Genomic DNA, 22,456 nt, shown 5'->3' with positions numbered 1-22,456 from the left:
TTTCTCCCCATTGTCTACAATTTGGGAATCAGAAAACCAATTCTGCAGATCCCATGAATGCCTTTAGGTTAAGAGCAAATGAAAGGAAAAAAGATCATGGCTCAAGGGCATGAATTAAATATGGCTTTATTCAAAACCTTTCCTTTTGCAACAACTCTTCATAATGTAGATTCTATTTGCCAAATATAACCACATTATCTCCCATGTGTCCTCCTTTTTATGTAAACTTGACATTCTTCCAATTGAGTAGTGGGGTCTTTATCACCCTCCCTTTGAATCTGAATGGTCTTTTGTAATCGCATCAACCAACAGTGTCCAGTTTAAGTGATGCTATAGAGCTCGAAGCCTGAACTATAAAAATATCATGCACATCTTCCTTGCTCTGTGGGGACACTCATTCTTGGAACCTAGCTCTTATGCTATAAAATAGCCCAAATTAGACCACATGAAGAAGCCACATACGGGTATGCCAGCCAACAGCCAAGTTAAGTCCAAGTCATCAGGTGGCATAGCTGCCAAACATGTCAGGGAAGATGCCTCCAAGTGATGTGAGCTTCTAGCCAAGTGCACCTCAAGCGTATGTCTTCTCAGCTAAGGCCCCACACACCTTGGGATAAGAAACAAGCCACCCACACACTGCCCTTCCAATTCCTGACCTCAGGAATCCACGAGCTTGTCAGATACAGTAAGTTCCTCTTCAAAGGTTTAATTTCTGACTTCCCTATTCTTTGTTCTTGAGCTCTACTTCCTTGTCTCTTCTCCTAAGCTATCTGCTCTGTAAACAACTTCTCCTGCCAGTGCCAATCTGTAACTCACATCTCTTTCTTATTTGGAAAGAGTCCTCTTTACTCCTGGCTACCCATTCTGTCAGCAACCCCTACTGCTGAAATAGCTCTCCCTGTCGAAAACTACCCTTCCCACCTTTGCCGCACCCTGACATGCCCAAACATGCCTTGTACTGTAACAGAAAGCCTCTCCCTTCCCGCCTAATTAGCCATATTCAATGTTAAATGGTAGCCAATAGGGTCACTGTAGATTGTGCAGTCTGACTCCAGCCAATGGGGACAGGACACAGAACCAGGGATTAACCGTGTTAGGGATAAAAACCCCTTCTCTCCTTTGTTTGGTGTGCTCTTACAGCGGCCAGAAGTGCAATCAGCATCCTTCTGCAGAAGTAAATTTGCTTTGCTGAGAAATGCTTCGTTTGGGTGCTTGTTTTCCTTGTGACTCCAAGCCCTTGTTTCTAACAACTTGGGGGCTCATCCGTGATTGCCTTTCTCATCCGGGAAGAGGTCCCTGACCATCTCTCATGAGGAGATGCATCCCACTGTCTCATTGTGGTGTCCTCAGGGATGAGGGATCAGGACCTCCCCCAGCATGACGAATAAACCTGGACTCTCAGCAACGCGAGTGAAAAGGATCCTCACATACCGTGGCTCAGGTAACTCTGTGCACAAACCAAGGTAAGAAAAGTCACAGGGGCAACAAAGTATTTCCTTGGTAGTTGGGACATCTTGGAGGTTGAATGTGTGTGAATGAAATGTATAATTAAGCACAGAGCAAGTGCGGAGTCCGGATCTGCAGTTACGTGGTCACCTCACACGGCTTACGGCAGATTCCGGTCGTGGGGCTTATACTGACACACTGATGCTAAGAGGGACTTAAATTCCCACGATGGAAGCAGCCAGAGAAGGACAAAGCGAAAGGAGAGGAGTGCAAGACATCGCCAGTTGTGGGGGCAGGGGGATTAAGCCTCTAGAGAAAGGAAGGCAAGAAATCTCTAATATGAGGAGGAACTGAGCCTCAGCAAATCTTTAGAGAAGGGAAGGCAAGAAATCTCTAACACAAGGAGAGATTGAGCCTCAGCAAACCTCTAGAGAAGAGAAGGCAAGAAATCTCTAATATGAGGGATTGAGCCTCAGCAAGCCTCTAGAGAAGGGAAGGCAAGAAATATCTGAGGAGGGATAGCCTCAGCAAACCTCTAGAGAAGAGAAGGCAAGAAATCTCTAATATGAGGCATTGAGAGCCTCACACCAAACCTCCAGGATGGGAAACACCCCAAGTAAGACAAGAAATAAAAGAGATAAAGCTAGTGATGAAAATAACATTCCCTCTGGTAGTCCCTTAGGTCTCATGTTAAAATTTTGGAGGGATAGTGAAAGGACTAAACATAAGAAAAAACAACAAATGATAAAATGTTGTTTCATTTGGACCACAGAGCTCATCCTCAAACCCTCAGCTTTCTGGCCAAAGTTTCGGTCAAATGTTTGGATTTGTCACGTTCTAATAGAGTATGTCAATGACAAGAGACCCATCTCCCAGGAGGAAACAGATTATGCCCTGTGTTGGCAGCAGGGACCCATCCTTCTTTACCTCCTAAAAGCTATAGGAAGTAAGCTAGAAATCATTTCCTCTGAGGAAAGTAAGACCTCTACCTCAAAACAATCCACCAACGCATGAGACCCACTAGACCACCTACTTCCACCAAATCCCCTACCCCAAGCGGGTGCACAGGACCCCCTTCACTCAATTCCTCCTCCGTATAACCCTGAGTCAATGTCTGCCCCAATGCCCCATGCCCTCCCTAACCACACGTCTGAGTCTACGCCTCCTCCAGGAAGGCTCTAGTGTGAGACAGAACAGTGTAAAAAGGATATTCAGAACTTCCCTTTCCCCTCTGCCTCTAAGGAATCAGCCCCAACTCTTTTCCCCTTAAAGGAAGTGCCCCTTGAAGGAGGAGGAATCAGCTTCGTAAATGCTCCCTTAACAAGCTCAGAAGTTTGAAATTTAAAAAGGAACTCAAGGCCGGGCGCGGTGGCTCAAGCCTGTAATCCCAGCACTTTGGGAGGCCGAGATGGGCAGATCACGAGGTCAGGAGATCGAGATCATCCTGGCTAACACGGTGAAACCCTGTCTCTATGAAAAAAATACCAAAAAACTAGCCGGGCGAGGTGGCGGGCGCCTGTAGTCCCAGCTACTTGGGAGGCTGAGGCAGGAGAATGGCGCAAACCCAGGTGGTGGAGCTTGCAGTGAGCTGAGATCCGGCCACTGCACTTCAGCCTGGGCGAGAGAGCGAGACTCTGTCTCAAAAAAAAAAAAAAGGAACTCAAGTCATTATTAGATGACCCATGTCGGGTAGCAGATCAAATTGATCAATTCTTAGGGCCACAGCTGTATAGTTGGGAGGAGTTAATGACCATCCTGGGCATCCTCTTTTCAGGGGAAGAAAGAAGCATGATCCATAGGGCTGCTATGGTAGTCTGGGAACGTTCCTATGGCAGACCAAAAATTTCCAGCCCAAGACCCTCAATGGGACAATAACAATGCAGCTCACCAAGAGAATATGAAAGACCTCAGGGAAGTGGTAATAAAAGGAATTCGGGAATCAGTACCTCAGACCCAAAATATTTCCTGAGCGTTCAATATACAACAAAGAAAGGATGAAGGACCTATGGAATTCCTAGAGAGGCTGAAAGAGCAAATGAGACAATATGCAGGCCTAGATTTAGAAGACCCTCTTGGGCAGGGAATACTCAGGTTACATTTTGTTATAAACGGCCAGATATTGCTAAGAAATTACAAAAGATAGAGAATTGGAAAGACCGGACTATCGAAGAGCTTTTAAGAGTCGCTCAAAAAGTATATGTGAGAAGAGATGAAGAAAAGCAGAAACAAAAAGGAAAAACTATGTTACCCACCTTCCAACAGCGGTTCCAAAAGACAAGGCCCACCAATACTACCCTCTGTTACCTAGGGACTCCACCCTAAACAAGGCCAACAGGAAGCCAAAACTTACAAAGGGTTTAAGTCCTCACATGCTAAACCATATAAAGGACATAGAGAGACGAGACCAGGTAACCTCGGAACAGGAAGGGAGGGAGGACAAAATACATGCTTCAAATGTGGAGGAGTAGTCATTATAAGAGAGAATGTCCTGAATGGGAGAAGGAGAAAGAAGTCATTCCATTTAAGGCCTTTGAAGAAGAATAGGGAGTCAGGAGCTGTATTCTTTTTATCTTGAATCCTACCAAGAGCCCTTAATAAATTTAGAGGTGGGACCCAAACATGAAAAGTTTATAACCCTTTTAACAGATTCAGGAGCAGCTTGTTCCTGTTTGTTTCCCTTTATCTAATGTCCCTTGCTCCTCAGAAGAACTTTTTGTCTTGGGGGTCAAAGGAGAAAGGTTTAAAGCAAGAATCTTAGAAGACACAGAGGTCAAATATAAAAACTCATCAGTCCGCGTTCCATTTCTGTTAATCCCTGAGGCAGGAACTAACCTATTAGGAAGAGATTTAATGCTAAAAGTAGGTATAGGCCTACGTGTCAGTCCAAACGGATTTCTCACCTCATTAAATCTACTTACCACTGCAAATGAAAAATATATTCATCCTGATGTATGGACGAGAGAAGGAAATCGAGGAAGACTTCAAGCCGCTCCAATACATATAAAGTTAAAATCCCCAGGGGAAATAGTAAGAAGAAAGCAATATCCCACTCCCCTAGAGGGCAGGATAGGCCTAAAACCTGTAGTCGAAGGTCTCATTCAAGATAAGCTCCTTGAACCCTGTATGTCTCCTTATAACACTCCAATATAGCCTGTAAAGAAATCAGACGGGTCATACTGACTAGTGCAAAGCCCCAGAGCTATTAACCAAATAGTCCAGACTACCCACCTTGTTGTTCCCAACCCTTAGACTATACTTAGCAAAATACCATATGACCATCAATGGCTTACAGAGATAGACTTAAAAGACACCTTCTGGGCATGCCCCTTGGCTGAGGACAGCAGGGACATATTTGCTTTCAAATGGGAAGATCCTCATTCTGGGCAAAAGCAATAATACCAACGGACAGTCCTTGCCCCAGGGGTTTACAGATTCACCTAACCTCTTTGGTCAAGTCCTAGAACAGATTCGAGAACAAATTTGTACCCCAAAACACATATGCTTGCTCCAATACGTGGATGACCTGCTTATATCTGGTGAAGCTATAGAACGGGTGGCTGTCTTCTCCACACACTTTCTTAACTATTTACAAGGGAAGGGGTTACGAGTTTCAAAAGGAAGGCTCCAATCTGTGGAACCCAAGGTTAAATATTTAGGACACTTAATAAGTAAAGGCAAGTCAAAGATAAGGTCCGAACGGGTGGAAGGAATCACGTCCTTACCTTTGCCTAAAACCAAGCAAGAGCTCAGAAAATTTTTGGGATTAGTTGGGTATTGCTGACCATGGATTAATATGCCCTAAAGATGAAACCCTTATACCTGAAGCTCACCCAGGAAAAGCCTGACCTTCTCCTATGGACTTCTGATGAAATCCACCAGGTTGAGGAGCTAAAACACCTACTCATCACTGCCACTGTCTTAGCCCTTCCTTCCCTAGAAAAACCATTTCACCTTTTCATTAACACAAACAAGGGGACAGCTTTAGGGGTGCTTACTCAAGAGCATGGGGGCCACTGACAACCCATGGCCTTTCTATGAAAAGTTTTAGACCCAGTAACCTGTGGGTGGCCCAAATGTATTCAATTTATCACGGCTACCGTCTTGTTAACTAAAGAAAGCAGGAAGCTAACCTTTGGGGGAAACTTGGTGCTGACCACACCCCATCAGGTTAGGACAATCTTAAAAGGCAGGAAGATGGCTCACCAACTCAAGGATTTTAAAGTATGATGCTATCTTACTAGAAATAGATGACTTAATATTAACCACTGATAATTCAGTTAACCCAGCAGGTTTCCTGACAGGGAACCCAAATCTAAAAGGACCTGAGCATAAATGTTTAGATTTAATTGATTATCACACAAAAGTCAAGGCCGATTTAAGACAGACCCTTTTCAAAATAGGACATCTATTCATAGATGGCCCCTCTAGGGTAACTGGGGGACAAAAGCATAACCAGTATGCGGTGGTTGATGGAGAAGTTCTTGCAGAAGCAGAGTCAGGAAGATTGCCCAATAACTGGTCGGAGCAAACATGTGAACTGTTTGCATTAAATCAGGATTTAAAACATTTACAAAACCAAGAAGGGACTATTTATACTGATTCTAAATATGTCTTCAGGGTAGCCCATACCTTTGGAAAAATTTGGACTCAACAAGGTCTCATTAATAGCAAAGACCAAGACCTTGCCCACAAAGAATTAATCACCCAGGCATTAGATAACCTTCAGTTGCCAGAAGAAATAGCTATTGTCCATGTTCCAGGACACCAGAAAAATCTTTCTTTTGAAAGCCAAGGGAATAACCTTCAGACCAAATAGCCAAACAAGCTGCCGTTTCCTCTGAAACGCCCGTTTTTCACCTCACTCCTTGCCTTTCTCCCCCTACTGCCATTCCCATCTTCTCCCCTGCTGAAAAGGAGAAATTAATAAAAATAGAAGCCAAGGAAAACTTAGAAGGGAAATGGGTGTTACCAGATCAAAGAGAAATGCTATCTAAATCTCTCATGAGGGAGGTTTTATCTCAGTTGCATCAGGGAACCCATTGGGGACCTCAAGCTATGCATGATGCAGTTCTTGGAGTCTATGGATGTACAGGAATTTAGCAAAACAAGTTACAGATAATTGTCTAATATGCAAAAAAACTAATAAGCAAACCCTAAGAAACCCCTCGGAGGAAGAAACCCTGGTTTAGGGCCATTCCAAAGCATCCAAATAGATTACACCGAAATGCCCCCAATAGGTCGCCTGAAGTATCTACTAGTAATACTGGATCACCTTACTCACCGGGTAGAAGCTATTCCCTTTTCAAGTGCAGCTACCAGTAATGTAGTTAAGGCATTAATCAAAAATATTATACCTAGGTTTGGATTACTAGAAAATATTGATTCAGATAATAGAACCCATTTGACTGCATATGTCATTAACAAGCTAGCCCAGGTATTAGAAAAAAGATGGGAATACCATACCCCTTGGCACTCATCTTCATTAGGAAAAGTAGAAAGAATAAACCAAACCCTAAAAAGCCACCTAACCAAATTAACCTTAGAGACTCGACTACCATGGACCAAATGCCTTCCTATTGCCTTACTGAGGGTCCAAATTGCCCCTCAGAAAGATACTGGCTTATCTTCTTATGAAATGCTATATGGGTTGCCTTATTTACACTCCACTGCTGACATTCCTACGTTTGAAACTAAAGATCTATTTTTCAGGAGCTATATACTTGGTCTGTCTTCCACTTTCTCCTCCCTCAAAACTAAAGGCCTTTTGCAGAGATGCCACCCTTGGAGTTCCCAGGATGTCAGCGTCAGCCTGAGGATCACGTTCTCATCAAAAGCTGGAAGGAAGGAAAACACGAACCGCTTGGGAAGGACCCTATCTAGTGCTTCTAACTACAGAAACCGCTGTCTGCATGGCCAAAAGGGGATGGACACACCACATGTGAGTGAAAGGAGTGGCTTCCACAGCCAGAGAAAAATGAGCTGTCACCCCAGGGCCCACCCCCACCAAATTAACTCTAAAAAGGGCTTAATATTATTTTCCCTTTTCTTTCCAACAGAAGGTTACCTTGTCATCTATGTGACTCAAACTAACCATCCCTTAACCCTTCAGTTCGACCCTCGTTCAGTCATCTCATGTGGAGATGAACGAGCTCAAAGGCAGCTATCAAATGTAGATAAGTATCTATGTCCATACTGTAGTGAGTCAACAAAGTATAAGTATGGATCCTTAAAAAGTTCCTGTGGTGACTGGACAAATGTTTGGTGGACCATCCAATATGGAGGATGGACAGCCAGGCCCCCTTCTTCAAATAAGTTGCAAGGACTGAAACAGAAACTCCGACTTATTCATGGTCCCACCCCACCAAATTGTAAGTCACTGCAGTGTAACCCCTTATTGCTAATTATAGATAATCCCCAAACAGTGGCCCAAGAACCCTCCATATTCGAATGGTATGGGTTAGGAGCAGATGTTACAGGACAGGACCCTGTAGGAATCTTCTCTCTAAGGCTGGCTAGACCATCAGTTAAAAACAATAAAGAAATCCAGACCCAGAGTCCGGAGAATGTACGGGATCTAACACTTTCCCCAAACATATCATGCCCAGCATTCTCCTCCCATCTCCAGAACCACCCAACTAAGGTAACAGCTGTGAAGGTAAAAGACTTAAGGCAGACTATAGCTCTAGAGACGGGATACAAAGACGCAAATACCTGGCTGAAATGGATTAAATATTCCATCCGCACTCTAAACAAAAGAGATTGTTATGCTTGTGCGCACTGCAGGCCAGAGGCCCAGATTATCCCCTTTCCACTCAGATGGTCCTGTAGCCGACCAGACACGAACTGTAAGGTAGCTCTCTTCCAATGCCCCACAGCCTGGGGTAATGAATTATGCTGAGCTCTCTCTCGGCTATTCCCTGAAGTTCGGCACCCTATGGGTCAGCCCCTGAGGGCCATTCAGCTTCTGTCTCCCCATGTCAATTTTACCTCATGTCTCTCACAACAAGGGGAAAACTTAGCATTTCTTGGAGACCTAAAGAGATGCAGTGAGCTTAAGCCACTCTGAGAGCTGACCCATCAGTCTGCCCTGATCCATCCCCAAGTGGATGTATGGTGGTATTGCGGCAGACCATTACTGGACACTGCCAAGTAACTAGAGTGGCACTTGTGCTCTGATCCAATTGGCCATCCCGTTCACCCTAGAATTTCATCAACCAAAAAGGATAAAGACAAAGCATCATAAAACAAGAAATGGCCCTCATGGGTCCTTTGAGCCTCATGCTAATACAGATGCCACAGGAGTCCCGAGAGGAGTGCCAGATGAATTTAAGGTGCAAAATTAGATAGCGCAGGGTTTGAGTCCATACTATTCTGGTGGTTAACTGTAAATAAAAATGTAGATTGGATAAATTACATCTATTACAACCAGCAACGATTTGTTAACTATACTAGAGATACTATTAAAGGGATAGCTAAACACCAGCCAAATGGCTTGGGAAAATAGAATAGCATTAGACATGACACTAGCAGAGAAAGGTGGAGTTTGCGTCATCATTGGAACTCAATGTTGTGCCTTTATACCTAATAATACTGCTCCCGATGGAACCATAACAAAAGCATTACAAGGTCTTACTGCTTTATCCAATGAACTAGCTAAAAATTCAGGAATAAACGATCCCTTCACTCATTTTTTTTTTTTTTTTGGGTGATAGAGTCTTGCTCTGTTGCCCAGCCTGGAATGCAGCGGTGCTATCTCAGTTCACTGCAAGCTGTGCCTCCCGGGTTCACGCCATTCTCCTGCTTCAGCCTCCCGAGTAGCTGGGACTACAGGCGACTGCCACCAAGCCCAGTTAATTTTTTTTCTGTATTTTTAGTAGAGCGGGGTTTCACCATGTTAGCCAGGATGGTCTCGATCTCCTGACCTCGTGATCTGCCTGCCTCGGCCTTCCAAAGTGCTGGGATTACAGGCGTGAACCACAGCGCCCGGCCCCCTTCACTAATTTAATGGAAAAATGGTTCGGCAAATGGAAAGGACTTATGTCCTCAATCCTTACTTCTCTTGCCATTGTAATAGGTGTGCTTATTCTTGTAGGATGTTATATCATACCCTGTGCCCAAAGCCTAGCACAAAGGCTTATTGAAACAACTCTCACTAAAACCTTTTTCAATCCCCCCACCACCTTATTCAGATAAGCTCTTACTTTTAGAAAACCAGACAGAACAACAGAGTCAAGAAATGTTAAAAATATTTGAAGAGGAAGAAATATAAAAATCAAAAGAAGGGAACTGTCAAGTATGGTAAGTTGCTCTTCAAAGGTTTAATTTGTGACTTCCTTTTTCTTTGTTCTCGAGATCAACTTCCTTGTCTCTTCTCCTAAACTATCTGCTCTGTTAACAACTTCTCCCACCAGTCCCAATCTGTAACTGACATCTCTTCCTTATTTGGAAAGCATCCTCTTCACTCCTGGCTACCCATTCTGTAAACTGCCCCTACCGCCAAAACAGCTCTTCCCATCAGAACTACCCTTCCCACACGTGCGGGAACATGCCTTGTACGGTAACAAACAGCCTCTCCCTTCCCACCTAATTAGACATATTCAATTTTAAACAATAGCCAATCGGGTCAGTGTAGATTGTGCGGTCTGACTCCAGCTAATGGGGACAGGACACAGAACCAGGGATTAACCATGTTAGGGATAAAAACCCCTTCCCTCCTTTGTTTGGTGTGCTCTCGCAGTGGCCAGAAGTGCAAGCAGCACCCTTTTGCAGAAGTAAATTTGCCTTGCTGAGAAATCCTTTGTTTGAGTGCTCATTTTCCTTGTAACTCCGAGTTCTTGTTTCTAAGAAGCATAATAAAATAACTGCTTTCACCACTATGTTTTGGAAGAGTATATTACATAGCAACAGTAAATGAAATAATGCCACAATTTCATGAATTTTGGCATAATCTTATCAATTCCAAATATTATATTCAGATTCACTTATAATTACTAAATGAGTAGGCTACTAGTATGATATAATAGTTATGACTGCTCTAAATCTATGGATCCTTTTCTCCTCTTTATAAATTTTTAAACTTAACTAGACCAGAATGTAACAGTCCTATACCCTAGCCTTACCCCTACTGGTTACTATCGAAGTCATTTAGGAAATTTGCAAGTCTCTCTACTCCTCATTTCAAATGGGAGTAACACTTTTCTCATCTGCCTTAAGATTGTTTTGTGGACTCAATGCAGTAACATGTGAAGGCATTCTGAAAACAGTTAAGATACTACACATGTAATATATTTTCACTTCTGGAAGTCCTCATCAAAAGTCTATGCTTTTTAAAAGATACCAAAATTTCAGGAAAAAACAAGCAGTTCAACAGATATATTTGTTACCTATTTCGTAACAATGACTTTATCTTGATAAGACATTTAGGTCAAAAATTAATATTTTAATGCGCCTAAATGTTAAATATACTTAATATAAAACCTGCCAAGTCATCCCCCACTATCACCCCCTGCAAGTAATATATTGACACCTTTTAATAAACTGGTTTATATTTCAGTAAAAATGCTTCCTAGGCTAGGTGCAGTGGGTCACTCCTGTAATCCCAGCACTTTGGAAGGTCAAGGTGGGAGGATCACCTGAGGTCAGGAGTTCGGACCAGCCTGGCCAACATGGCGAAACCCCGTCTCTACCAAAAATACAAAATTAGCCAGATATGGTGGCCCATGCCTGTAAGCCCAGCTACTCAGGAGACTGAGGTAGCAGAATCACTACAACTCGGGAGGTGGAGTTTGCAGTGAGCCGAGATCACACCACCGCACTCCAGCCTGGGTGACCAGAGCAAGATTCCATCTATAAAAAACAAAAACAAGAATGCTTCCTAGCAGTTACTGCCCAGGTTAACAGGGGCTCATAATATGGCTAACACAGGGAAAAGATAAACGAAGAGGTTTTATAGGTAGCTTTATGGATTAAAATGGCTCAGTCTAGCCAATCTAACAGTAAAATAATTCATAAAGTAACAATGAATGAGTCAGTTTAATTACTCTGCATTTCCTAAGATCCTGAGCTCTCTGGTTCTCATCACCTACCAGCTACTGTATCATCACCAACAAAATAATGTCTTCTACCACTGCAATGCTGCACTAAAATAAAAGGGGGTAGGGTAGGAGCAGGACTTCTAAAACTCAACAACTGAAAACAACTCAGTTTAAAAAGGGACAAAGGACTTGGACAGACATTTCTCCAAGTACATACAAATGGCAAATATGCACATGAAAACATGCTCAACATCACTAATCATTAGAGAAATGCAAATCAAAACTACAATGCGATGCCACCTCACACCCATTAGGATGGCCACTATCAAAAAAAAAAAAAAATAAGTGCTGATGAGGACAGGGAGAAACTGGAACCCCTGTGCACTGCTGGTGGGGAATGTAAAATGGTGCAGCTGCTGTGGAAAACAGTTTAGTGGTTCCTCAAATAATTAAAAATAGAATTACCATATGATCACGTATTCCACTTCTGCGTGTATACTCATAAGAATTAAAAAACAGAATCTTGAAGAGATGTTTGTATACCCACAGTCATAGCAGTATCATTCACAATAGCTAAAATGTGGAAGCAAGTCAAGTGTCCATTTGAGAATAAATGAATAAAACATAGTATACACATACAATAGAATATTACTATGCCTTAAAAAGGAAAAAAAAAATCTGACATGTTATAACATGGACAAACCTTGAGGACATTACGTTTAGTGAAATAAGCCAGTCAGAAGAAGACAAATAATATGACATGTAAATCAAATAATAAGAGATATAAGTATGATTCTACTTATATGAGAAATCTAGAGTAGTCAGAATCTTAGAAAGCAGGATGGTGGTTGCCAGGATCTGGGGAAGAGGGAATAGTGAATTACTGTTAAATGGGTATAGAGTTTCAGTTTTGCAAGATGAAAAGGGTACTAGAGATAGATGGCAGGGATGGTTGCACAATATTAATATACTTCATGCCACTGGATTTTAAAATGGTCAAGACAGTATGTACTTTACCACAGTAAACAAAAAATTGAGAATGGGCACGGTGGTTCATGCCTATAATCCCAGCACTTTGGAAGGCTGAGAAGGGATGATCACTTGAGCGCAGGAGTTCAAGACCAGCCTAGGGAACACGGCAAGACCTGGTCTCTACAAAAAAAAAAATGTAAAAATTAGCTGGGTATGGTGGTGCACACCTGTGGTCCCAGCTGCTTGGGAGGATCACTTCAGCACAGGTTAGGCTACAGTGAGCTGTGATCTCACAACTGTACCCTGCCTGGGTGAGAGACAGAGAGACCCTGTCTCAACAAAACAAAACAAAACAAAACAAAACAAAACAACTGGGCAGGGCAGGGCACAGTGACACACACCTATAGTCCCAGCTACTCAGGAGGCTGAGGCAGGAGGTTCACTTGAGGCCAAGAGTTTAAGGATGCAGTGCACAATAATCATGCCTGTGAATAACCACTGCACTCCAGCCTGGGCAATACAGTGAGACCCCCATCTACCAAAAAAGTAAAAAATAATTTTTAAAACTTGGGACAAAAAATGTAAATTTGTTTAAAAATAAAGAAGGGCTGACCCTCAAATATGTAGAAATAAAAATACACACACAAAAAGAACATTATCATACAGTTGTAACAGAAGAAATATATAAAGTCAATATAGGCTCTCTTCTATATTAGCAAACTAGCTCATTTTTGATAACATGTTTCTCAACATGTTGGAACCAACAGGCACACACAATGCTTTTAAGAAACACTTTACAACTGCATCTATATAGCAATATTCAACTATTCACACAGTTTTCACTGAACATTGCTTTAAATTATAATACCATTATATACACCAAAGTTTTTTGAATTTAACCAGATTTAAATAGAACACAGCAAACCTTAGTTATTTGTAGGTGATTTATCTATACAGAAATTATCATTTTATTAATAATCACCAGTGATGCTTCCTCTCCATTTTTACTACCACCACCCTACTGAAAGCCTATTATAACCTTCTACAAATGAAACAGCAGCCCCAACTCCTGCCAGTCCCCCATCAGTGAGGAGTTAGTCCACCTTATCACTTTCAACCCCCTTCCTCTGCCCAAAAATACTTACCAGCCTCCGATCTCTGAGCGACCCCAGGCTCTTTCCTAGCAAAGCTACATTTCCTCAAGCCCCCTCCAGGGCTTACTCGGTTCAAACGGCTTACTTTACCTGTGGGTGTGTACCACTTTATTTTCTATTTTATTCTGATTAAATAATTAAATCTGATTAAATTAGAAAAATTTTGATGTAATGGGATAATAATTTAAAGCAGTGTTCAGTGAAAACTGTATTTGTAAACAATTGAATATTGCTATATAGATGCAATTGTATTTTATTCCATTTATTTCTAAAATAAACCATTTTATTTTCTACTTCTGTGACCACTCACAGTTCTCCCTTTCTTGGCATTTCTTCTCCTATAAATTCTGCCAATCCAAAGTAGGTGCATTCATCCTTCAAAGCTCCCTCAAGTCTCACTACAAGCAGCCTTGACTGAATTCCCCATTCATTAGGCCAATGCAGTAACTGACCTTTAGATGTACAACTGATAGTGCTTTATCATGCAAACACATATCTACTTGCTACTTATTTTGAATGTGAACATTATCTCCCTAACTAGGTAACAAACACCTTAAAGCCCATCTCACACTTCTGGCTTCTCCACAATTAAGACTACGTAGCTGCTGGGCACGGTGGCTCACGCCTGTAATTCCAACACTTTGGGAGGTCAAGGCGGGCGGATCATGAGGTCAAGAGTTCAAGACTAGCCTGGCCAACATAGTGAAACCCTGTCTCTACTAAGAAGACAAAAATTAGCTGGGCTTGGTGGCACATGCCTGTAATCCCAGCTACTTGGGAGGCTGAGGCAGGATAATCGCTTGAACAGAGAAGGCGGAGTTTGCAGTGAGCCAAGATCCCACCACTGCACTCCAGCCTGGGCGACAGAATGAGACTCTGTCTCGGTGGAGAGGGGAAAGGCTACACAGCCATATCCAAATTAAGTCCTTATTATATACTTGTTACCTGAGTTAATAAAAATAATATATAAATTAGAATATTCTATTTTAATGGCTTTAACATTAATGTGCATATCATTTGAATCCTGTTTAATCATATCCAGAAGCTTAATGAGTGTGTCCTAATGTTCTTCAGGAATTTAAGGATAAAAACAGATGGATCCTCATTAATTTTTCACCTTTCAAATTAGCAAAAATTAAAAGACCAACAATTCAATGCTGATGAGGGTATAGGGAAAACAGTACCTCCACACACACAAATGGAGTACAAATTGGTGCAATGCTGTGGAAGATACTGTCGAATTTCTAACGGTGAATATCAAAATATTAAATATTCATATTTTGACCCAACAACTTCACATCCGGGCATTTATCCTTTGTATATATGTGTGCAAGTATTCAGAAACATATGCAAAAGTTGTTCATAGCTGCAATGACTGTAAAACTGCAAGAACAATGCCTGATACATGCTATACACAAAAACACTTCTGAATGAATAATTTAAACAGTGAAAGCCACTGAAGATGTACATCAAAAAAGTACTGGGTAAGTTATGGTACATTTATAAGATAATACAACTACTACAATAAATCTGCTGTAATAAATTTTCAGGAAATTCTGTTAAGAAAGATTGTCATGGTGCAAAACTCTAGGGAATACTATTCACAGATAGTACAAACAGAACAGTGTCCCCACTCTCTCAACCAGACTCTGTGCAGTTGGAAAAGGTTTTAAAATGAAAGAGAAGAGACCAGTCCGGCCAACATGGTGAAACTCTGTCTCTACTAAAAATACAAAAATTAGCCAGGCGTGGTGGCACATGCCTGTAATCCCAGCTACTCGGGAGGCGGAGGCAGAAGAATCGCTTGAACCCGGGAGGCAGAGGTTGCAGTGAGCTGAGACCGTGCCATTACACTTCAGCCTGGGCAACAAGAGCAAATCTCTGTCTCAAAAAAAAAAAAAACCAAAAACCTTAAAAAATTGAAGAGGAAAACAAGACTGCCCATGAGAGCACATGAGGACAGTTATTTAAGGAAAGAAAATGGAAATTTTTGCTAGTTTGTTTTTAGATTAGGGCATTATCCATTTTGTTAACAGTAGAACCTTAGCTACAGAGTACTTTGTTTAGTATTATTGTATACACTCATGTTTTCAAGATACCACAATTTTTCACTTCAAGTGATAAAAAATTTTTTATGTCAATCCTTTTGAATAGAAATAATCCCAAGCTGCAAAACTATATACTAATGTATCTTCTTAAATAGAATATACTCACTATGGGCCACGGGCAGTGGCTCATGCCAGTAATCCCAGCAGTCTGGGAGGCTGAGGTGGGTAGATCATGAGGTCAGGAGTTCGAGATGAGTCTGGCCAACATAGTGAAACCCTGTCTCCACTAAAAATTCAAAAAAAGGCCGGGCGCGGTGGCTCAATCCTGTAATCCCAGCACTTTGGGAGGCCGAGACGGGCGGATCACGAGGTCAGGAGATCGAGACCATCCTGGCTAACACAGTGAAACCCCGTCTCTACTAAAAATACAAAAACTAGCTGGGCGAGGTGGCGGGCGCCTGTAGTCCCAGCTACTCGGGAGGCTGAGGCAGGAGAATGGCGTAAACCCGGGAGGCAGAGCTTGCAGTGAGCTGAGATCTGGCCACTGCACTCCAGTCCGGGCGACAGAGCGAGACTCCACCTCAAAAAAAAAAAAAAAAAAAAAAAAAAATCCAAAAAAATAGCTGGGCGTGGTGGCGGGTGCCTGTAATCCCAGCGACTTGAGAGGCTGAGGTAAGGAGAATTGCTTGAACTTGGGAGGCGGAGGTTGCAGCGAGCCATAATCAAGCCACTGCAACTCCAGCCCAGGTGACAGTGCAAGACTCCATCTCCAAAAAAAAAAAGTACATAGTCATTATGGCTTTTTGACATAGGGCTATGGTTTCAAAATCCCAAGAAGTTCTGGAATGACATTTTTGACCTCATGTCTGTTTTTCCTGCCATAGCTCTTCCAGTCTCTCCCTTGTTGTTAACTAATTTCTACTCAACAATATGTTGATGGCTTAGAAATCATTTAATCAACTGTCTATAAATTAAAATACACAGCCTTGCCTTAGAACATTAGGAATATGTGGTCTGATACATAGATATGATTGTATCTCTTTTGACTTCTGACGATTTTTAATTCTCAGTTCCCAAAAGTAAACAGGTTTCTCCACAGCATTATTCTAAATATGTGATTTTCACTAAACTTTTATTTTTCTAAGTAGTTTCCTTTTTTTTTTGAGACGGAGTCGCGCTCTGTCGCCCAGGCTGGAGTGCAGTGGCCGGATCTCAGCTTACTGCAAACTCTGCCTCCCGGGTTCACACCATTCTCCTGCCTCAGCCTCCCGAGTAGCTGGGACTACAGGCGCCCGCCACCTCGTCCGGCTAGTTTTTTTGTATTTTTAGTAGAGACGGGGTTTCACTGTGTTAGCCAGGATGGTCTCGATCTCCTGACCTCGTGATCCGCCCGTCTCGGCCTCCCAAAGTGCTGGGATTACAAGCTTGGGCCACCGCGCCTGGCCAATTTTTCTAAGTAGTTTCATCATAAAACCTAACCATTCAAAAAGTAACCAACTTCTGAATGCAATGCCATTGCCCTAGATGCTGTGGCTCTAAAAATATTCAATTAAAGGTCATCATGAGAAATGATTAAATTTTTTCCACTTTTATTTGGTAAACTATATGGTATTTTACTGACATTTTAACTTTCTACCTAAAGTCTATGAGATAATTTATTATATCCAATTGTTTCATCAATCTGACATCTTAAGATTATACCTTATGAAAATCACTTTTTTTTCTCTTTTGGGAAGACAAGATAAGAAAATGTTTATAAAGACAGTGATAGGGGATGGGCATGGTGACTCACAACTGTAATAATCCCAGCACTTTGAGAGGCCGAGGCGGGTGCATTATGAGGTCAGGAGATCGAGACCATCCTGGCTAACATGGTGAAACCCCGTCTCTACTAAAAATACAAAAAATTAGCCGGGCATGGTGGCGGGCGTCTGTAGTCCCAGTTACTTGGGAGGCTGAGGCAGGAGAATGGCGTGAACCTGCGAGGCGGAGCTTGCAGTGAGCCGAGATCGTGCCACTGCACTCCAGCCTGGGCAGCAGAGTGAGACTCCATCTCAAAGAAAAAGAAAAAAACAGTGATAGGTAGGATTCCTGAAAAACATTATTAGTTTTTAGTAAAAGGGTAGAAAGTGTATAAGCCATGAGGCTATGTGTATTTCTGGCATTCTAGCTGAAGCTATAAGCAAAATGCAGGGAGTTACTCTTCAAAACAAAATATCTCTGGCATTATTTTATCTAAGCCAAATGAGATAGTTTTGAACACCAAACATGAAAAGTTTTATTTTAGTAAATTTATAATGAGCATACTATTTAATTTTACTGAGGTTAATAAAAGAGAAATTCTGTGATGAACAGAGCAAAGTAAGAAAATTTCTATTTCTATTTGTGAACAAAGTAGGAAGGCAAGGAAAGAGAAAAGGACAAGGCCTCTCCCATGTCTCCCTCTTGGAGTACCACTGAGCAAAAGCCTACTACAAGCATCTTCACTTACTTAGTCCCCAGTCTTCTGTCCATGTCTCTAAAACACATTCTACTGTAACCACTACCTACAGACCCTCTTATCCTCTCTGTCCTATGCTTAGCCATATTCCTGAGGAGCCTCATGAAGTAGGGCTACTTAAGCATATCACTAGTCTGAATCTTTCTCAGAATAATAGAAAGTAATAAATTTGCTAGTCCTTCAACATAAATAAGGAAAAAAAAATTTTTGTAAGTAATAAATTTACAATTAACTGCTGGGGCAGAACATATAAATGAGCCACAACATTGTGCATGATACTGTCCAAATACCATGATAAAGGAGGAATTACAAAACAAATTAGGGAAATATTTTAACTAGATAAATCAACTCTTTAAAAACAAGGCTAAAGATGAAAGTAAAATCATAAAAGACAGACAACTGGGTAATAAGCATTTAAAATACTTGCTCTTGTTGGCCAGGTATGGTGGCTCATGCCTGTAATTCCAGTACTTTGGGAGGCCAAGGCGGGTGGATCACCTGAGGTCAAGAGTTCAAGACCAGTCTGGTCAACATGGTGAAACCCCATCTCTACTAAAAATACAAAATTAATTGGGTGTGGTGGCACGTGCCTGCAGCCTCAGCTACTCAGGAGGCTGAGCAGGAGAACTGCTTGAACCTGGAAAGTGGAGGCTGCAGTGAGCTGAGACGGCACCAATGCCCTTCAGCCTGGGCGACAGAACAAGACTTTGTCTCAAAAAAAAAAAAAAAAAAAAAAACCAAGTAAGATAATATAGAATAAAATACTTGCTCCTGCTACTAATTTTAAAAATAAAAATTTAAGCAAGATACAAGTTTTCATCTAAAAATCACAAAGATCTGTTTTTAATAGCACCCAATAAAGGCAAAAAGTAATGAGATATGACAGGCATTCTCTCACTTTGCTTGTGGAATTTAAACTGGCACTAAAATAATTTGGCAATATGTTTTCAAGAGTCTAAAATGTTCTTATTACTTGATCCAATCATTCTACTCATAGGACTTTGTACAAATAATAAAATGTGAACAAACACTCAATCCTTATTTCAAAGTGAATGTAATAAAGAGATAAAATGCAATACTCCACTTGCTTGGATCACCAGTTTTACTAAAACATAAAGCAAAAAGCAAAAAACTGAAAGAAAAAAAAAAATAGCCACCTTGCCTGCCCCTAGTCAGGCCACACTAACCCATTTACTAGCTCTACCCCTCACAACCTTCTGACTTAACCAAGACAGACTGCAGTACAATCCTGTAAGACAGGGAAAAAGCACACTGATACGTTTAAGGGTTTTCACATGACTGAAAATAAAAAGGGTTTTCCCAAGAAAGAAAGTAATCTTCCAGATTGACTATGAAATATTACTTCTCCATTTATTTCATAAAGAAATCCAAATATATCTGTAAACAATTTCATTAGGCAGTAAGAATTATAACACAGCAAAGTAAAAATTTATTAGTCACATTGTAGGCAATTGATGGGCATTAAATAAAAGCTAAAAAATACATGTCAAACTCCCTGTGCCACTTTAGAAATAAAATTAAATAGGGCCGGGTGCGGTGGCTCAAGCCTGTAATCCCAGCACTTTGGGAGGCGGAGACGGGCGGATCACGAGGTCAGGAGATCGAGACTATCCTGGCTAACACGGTGAAACCGTCTTTACTAAAAAATACAAAAAACTAGCTGGGCGAGGTGGCGGGCACCTGTAGTCCCAGCTACACGGGAGGCTGAGGCAGGAGAATGGCGAACACCTGGGAGGCAGGGCTTGCAGTGAGCTAAGATCCAGCCACTGCACTCCAGCCTGGGCGAAAGAGCCAGACTCTGTCTCAAAAAAAAAAAAAAAAAGGGAATAAAATTAAATATAAAAAGTTTATTTCTTAGAAAATCAGTTTAAAACCTACATTAAATGGAAAATAAATCCCCTTAAAAATATTAAAAGTATCAAAACACAAAATCAGGATCAATAAATAAGACTTGTGTCTATTCCCATTCACACAGAAGCAATCTGAGTTCTACACCATAAGAATGCTTGAGGTAAGTTCTAGCCAGAGCAACTAAGCAAGAAAAAGAAATAAAAGGCATACAAACAGAAAAGAAAGAAGTAAAATTATTCCTGTTCACAGATGGTAGGCTCTTATACACAGTAAACCTTAAAGATTCCACACAAAAAACATGTTAGAATAAATGAATTCAGTAAAGTAGCAGAATACAAAGTCAACATGCAAAAATCAATTGCATTTTTATAAACTAATAATAAATAAGATGAAAAAGAAATTATGCAGTTTTTACAATAGAATCAAAAAGAAAAAATATTTCAAAATTAACCAAGAAAATGAAAACCCGTACAATAAAAACTACAAAACATCGCTTAAAGATATTAAAGAACACATAAATAAATAGAAACACAGCTCATTTTCATGTACTGGAAGACTTAATTTTTTTTTCCCCATCAGTCTGTGTGGGAAAAGAAAGACTTAATATTGTTAAGATATCAATACCACCCAAACCAATTAACAGATTCACTGCAATTCCTCAGAAATAGAAAAACTCATTCTAAAATTCATGTGGAATCTCAAGGGTCCCAAACAACCAAAACAATCTTACAAAATAATTAAAGCTGGAGAATTCACTCTTCCTGATTCCAAGACATATCACATAGCTACGGTAATCAAAACTGTGGTACTGGCATAAAGACAGACATCTAGACCAGTGGAATAAATCAACAGTCCAAAACCTTTTTGGCACCAGGACCAGTTTCATGGCAGACAATTTTCCCACAGACCAGGGAAATGGTTTCTGGATGAAACTGTTTCACCTCAGATCATAAGGCATTAGATTCTCATAAGGAGCATGCAATTTAGATCCCTTACACAAACAGTTCACGATAGGGTTCCTGCACCTATGAGAATCTAATGCCGCTGCTGATCTGACAGGAGGTGGAGCTCAGGCTGTAATGCTGGTTCTTCTGCTGTTCACTTCCTGCTGTGCAACCTGGTTTCTAACAGGCTGTGGACTGGTGCCAGTCGATGGCCTGAGGGTTGGGGACCTTGGAACAGCTAACCTGGAAATAAAACTTCACATACACAAATACTTTTTGACAAGTGAGGGAAAGGACAGGCTTTTCAACAAATGGTGGGGAAAAACTGGATATCCACAAACAAAAGAACAAAGCTGGACACTCACCTAATACCATATACAAAAATTAACTCAAAAGAGATCAGGCTTAAATGTAAGACCTAAAACTATAAAACTCTTAGAGGAAAACACAGGGCAAAACCTTCACAGCATGAAGTTTAGCAATGATTTCTTGGATATGACACCAAAGGCATTGGAAACAACAATAAAAAATAAACAAATTGGAATTTCATGAAAAAATTTTAAGTTGTACATCAAAAGACACTATCAACAGAGTAAAAACAGCAAGCCACAGAATGGGAGAAAATATTTGCAAATTCATATATCTGATAAGGGATTATATCCATAATATATAGAGAACTCCTAAAACTCAACAATAATAAAACAAACCAATTCAAAAATGGGCAAGAGACTTGGCTATACATTTCCTGAAAGATACATAAATGGCCAAAAAGCACATGAAAATGTACATCACCACCGTCATTACAGCAATGCAAATCAAAGCTGCAATAAGATACCACCTGACACTCATTAGAATGGCCACTATTTAAAAAAAAAAAAAAAAAGGAAAATAAAAGTGTTGTTAAGGATGTGGAGAAATTGGAACCCTTGTGCACTGTTGAAGGGAATGTAAAATGGTGCAGCTGCCATGGAAAACAGTACAGTGATACCTGAAAATACTAACAACAGAATGACCATGTTATCCAGCAATTCCACTTGTGAGTATACAGCCAGAAGAATTGAAAAGCAGGGTCTCAAAGAGATACTTGTATACCCATGTCCACAGAATTATTCACAATAGCTAAGATGTGGAAGCAACCCAAGTGTCCATCAATGGATTAGCAAAACGTGGTATCCTATAACACAGAAATATAGAAGTAAAACCAGAAGAAACGGCTAAAATAATTAAGGTTGTTGCCTCTTGAAAGTGAGAGTGAGGGGTGCAGTGAGTAAAAGATTACTATTTTTCTTTAAAAGTGTATACTATTGTATTATTTAGCCTTTAAAGGGCAGAAAATTCTAACATAAACTACAGCATGTTAGAACCTTGAGGACATTAAGTTTAGTGAAACAAGCCAGTCACAAGAGAAATACATACTGTATGATTCCAATGATATGAGGTACTTGGAATAATCAAAATCACAGACAGTGGAAGCAGAATAGTAACT

General features: G+C 41.0%; 1 protein-coding gene across 9 annotated transcripts in view; it reads right to left on the bottom strand.

Moving 5' to 3' along the window:
* PIAS2 (protein inhibitor of activated STAT 2) overlaps window positions 1-22,456 on the bottom strand; it is a 104,828-nt gene that overhangs the window by 55,361 nt on the left and 27,011 nt on the right. The window lies entirely within an intron of this gene.

This window comes from Trachypithecus francoisi, unplaced genomic scaffold (genome assembly GCF_009764315.1).
Source record: "Trachypithecus francoisi isolate TF-2019V2 unplaced genomic scaffold, Tfra_2.0 Lachesis_group19, whole genome shotgun sequence".
NCBI lineage: Eukaryota > Metazoa > Chordata > Mammalia > Primates > Cercopithecidae > Trachypithecus > Trachypithecus francoisi.
The sequence above is the reverse complement of the archived record's forward strand: the minus strand, read 5'-3'. Positions and strand labels throughout refer to the sequence as shown.